Here is a 4,026-nt window from a genome sequence, read left to right on the forward strand (position 1 = left end):
GAGGCCAATGTTATCTTGATAATGAAAACAGACACAGACATTCTAAGAGAAGTAAAGCATAGACCAATGTCATTCATGAACCTAGAAGAAGAGCAGTGGCACCAGATAGGCATATCAGTTCCCAATAGAAGTCTGATGATAAATTATGGCAGTAGGAGAGCTGGAGCTCCCCCATAGATGTCTTGTGGAACAGGAGGTACATCCACTAGGAGTGAGCTTGTTAATGAGCTAACATCAAGCCCTGCTACCTGGATACTCCTAAATCTAACAGAGAGAGACTTTGAGGAAGTCTATAGCTCCTGCATGCGTGGCTGAGAACAAAAACTATAGATTCATTTGTTTCCACTTGCTAGCAAGATCTGGAAAACTTGGGTTGTATTGACAGAATGCCAACCCTACAATGAAAGAATAATTTCAAGAACTTTTAGGCGCAAAATAATTTTGCATCCAAATATGTACAGCAAGATATCTGAAATGTAAGAATAAATAATCAGAGAGACGACTGTGGTGAAAGATTTCAATATTCCTTCTTTTATTTATTTTTATTCTTGACTTGGTGAATCTTTTTGTCTGTGTATTCAGCTTTCAGTTCAGAATGATTTGCTTATTTTTTTTAAATATGGTTTTGATTATTACTTCTGTTAGATACTCTATATTCATCTTTAAAAATACCTTTACTTTTTCCATTGATTTCCTTTTTGTTTTTGTTCTCTGTATATGTCTTTTTCCTTGTTTCTTTGTCCTTGCTTTTTAATTTTATTTAGGAGTTTAAAAAATTCTACCTACAAGTCCCTCACATTAGTGATTCTTTTAAAATACCATTATTACTGTTATTATTATTATATTGTCAGTTCTGTTCTACAGGCCTTGGTAATTTACCCTTCCACTCAAGCAGGAAACATAATCTCTGACTTTATCCTTATCTATTCCACCTCCCATGTTTAACGCGTCATCAAATCCTGCAGCTTTGATCTTCAAAAGGTGTCTTAGAATGCACTTATCCCTCTTCTCACAACTACTCCTTTTGTTTGGACGCTTATAATTCCTCTTTGAGATTATTACAAAAGTTTTCTTACTGATCTCCTGGATTCTAGCATTCTAGGGCAATAGATTGATTCCTTACCTAATTTTAGGAACTTCTTATAAGTTCACTCTTATCTTCCTTTCCAGATGCATCTGTTTCTCTTCCTTCTCTTGGATGGTCAAGTAATTTGTGTTCCATGAACTTGTGGGTCTCCTCTCATTTTTGTAATTTTGCTTGTGTTATCTAGATGTTACTTCTTACATTCCCTTGCAAGCTCTTATTCCTCCCTCAAGATTTAGTTCGAACATCACATACCCTGGGAAGCCTTCTCTCACATTTGTAATTTCTCCCTAATCTGTGCTGAGTAGGGTCCCCTAGCACCCCAAATTTTCCTCTACCACATCATCCATCAGACTGTAATCCTCTCTTTATTCATCCATCTCTCCCATCCCTAGATTGTGAACTCCTTGGGAAGTGAAATTGCCTCATTCATTTTATTTCCCTAGTACAAAGCATAAAATCTAGCATTAAGTGTTTTTATTAAATGGAAATCTTGGAGTGATGTCCCTGATTCCACGCCCTAGATGAACAGCACTTGTACTCATCCTTTGTTTAATACTTTATGAATCTAGCCCCTAGATTCTGTGACACAAGCAACAGAAAAGTCAGCCACTAAGCAAGCTATGTCTCTAGCTCCTGGAACAGGGCCTGGCACACCGTGGGCACTCACTGAATAGGTCTCAAGCTGAATTTGGTTGCAAATTCATATATTATTCTGTCCCAAGTTGGACCTGTGCATTGAGAAGGGGGCTGGAAGTCAACGAAGAAAGGCTATTAAACTGCATCCAAATCAGTCTCCATAGGGATTGCATGGATTCTTGTTATATATGGGGAAGCAAGATGACTAGTGAACAGACGAAACCCAATGTTGCTGATTGGATGGGTTATAATGACAGAAGACCTGGTTATTTAACAAGAAGGCATCTTCTGTAGGGAATTTCTGAAGTTGGCCACATTCAGTGTGTCATGCAACAACATAGAAATCTCCTGCCCATTTGCCGGGGCATTCAGCAAATGGAAATCAGATTTCAAGCGAAATCATGCTTGTGGGACAAATAACAGAGCATTGGGCTGCCTTTATCCCTCTCCCCTAAGACCCAGATGCAATGAGCAGTCTGAAAGGGCGGAGGGTCACTGCACAGTGTGAATGACCAATGGTGCTCACAGTGTAAGCCAATGGTGCTCACAGTCAAGAGGATAATTTTGGACAATTCCGGATAGGAGGCTCAGAGGCAGGTGCAATAGGTTGGTGATACTGCCTTATGGTTAAATCCATGCATGCATCAAGCTGGGCCAGGGCCTTGGCCACTGCTGGTCACCCTTGAGGCTCATTTTAAGACACAATTATAGGATCCAATGAATGATTGCTTAGGAGAGGGAGACAGAAACTGTGAACGATACATATTTTAGTCCACTCCTCTGATTTGTCGTAAAACCTCCTTCCTAAAATCTTGTATTACAGAAGAAAGCATTCACTTTTCCTTGTGTCTCAGTTCAATTTTAATTTGACTTTTTTTTTTTTAACTGAACTCCTTGCTGTAGGCAACTGTTGTAAGGGTCGGGGATCTGGAGAGGGGTGAGACACAGTTTCTGCCTCCACGGAGTTCTCAACATGTCAGGACAGTTGGAGGACAGAGGGAGAATTCCAGGGCTGGCCAAGAGTGTGAGCATGTAGGACCGGCCTGGCAGAAAGGGAGGAAGCCAGATAGGTACAGAGCCTTTGTTAGGCAGTGTAGGGCTGGGCAAATCCCAACGAGGCTGGAACCCTAAGGGAAGGTTATCTGAGCCAGTAGGTGGGAGTGGGACATAGGACAGTTCCGAGAATAAGAAGCAGGCAGCCAGAAATGGGCTAAGTAAGGCTGAGAGGTAGAGATAAAGTAAAGCCCTAAAAATAACCCACAACTGGTTAGATCAAAAAGCACTCAGAGCGTCCAAGGAGCAAGAGGAAATAGGCAACTCCTGTGGCCTGTGGTCCCAGTAGCCTCATGCAGTGTCTCCCTTCCAGATAGTAAGGGCTCTTTGTACGACCTCCGACCTCCGTCCCAGTGGTGTAGGGAGACAGAGAGTAACCAGCTAGGATGAAAGCGCTATGTACGCATGAAGCTCAGGGTGCTGTCCCAGGTATTGAAGCAAGGGTCAGGTCAGGCTTCGTGGAAGGGATGACATTTGATAGAAGCCTGCAGGAAGGGTCCAGGCTCCGGACGTGGCACATCCCCTGGAGAAAGCACCCTCCCCAGCAGCAGATGCTTGAATGACTGGCGGTTCTGCTTTCACTCCTTCTCTGAAATCCCATCTTCACCAACTGTTCTGGGGCTGGAACACTGAGATTCTGAGAGGCAGCGGGCCTATTGGAATGCACAAGAGGCAGCCTGCCTGCCATCTCCTCTTCTTTCCTTGGGCTGTGTTCCCAGGGAAGGCGAGAACCTTCTTCTTCATGTCTCCTGGGTGGAACATTTGAATTCTCCTGGGAAACTCCACTAATTCAAAACCCACTGATTGAGAATTTGTGATCATTTGAATGGGGACTTTGATGAACTTTCTCCTTGAACTATATATGTGATGGAAGGAGTTTTCTAATCACATAAATAGTGTAAGATTTTAAGAGTAATGATGGATTTAAAAGCTATTTTTCAAAGGTTTTAGGAGAAATTGGAAGCATAGAAGAGATCTGGGCTCATTCAGCTTAATCACAGATAGGTTTGGTTTCCAGCCTCCGCTTCCATGAGTTCTCCTGTGATGGGTAATTCACCAGCTCCTGAAACAGTGGATTTCATCTGTGGCAGACTAATTAGCACTTTGTTTTTCTTAACCAGCATCTCTCTGCATGGTCCCTAATTATCGGTCATATTCCTGACTTCTGGATCTGCACAGAAAGACTTTGTGTCATAAGGCTGCCCATTAGAGACCTGAAGATGGACACTCCGGATCTTCTCTCTCTCTCT

The sequence above is a fragment of the Cebus imitator genome, unplaced genomic scaffold (genome assembly GCF_001604975.1).
Source record: "Cebus imitator isolate Cc_AM_T3 unplaced genomic scaffold, Cebus_imitator-1.0 Scaffold701, whole genome shotgun sequence".
Lineage (NCBI taxonomy): Eukaryota > Metazoa > Chordata > Mammalia > Primates > Cebidae > Cebus > Cebus imitator.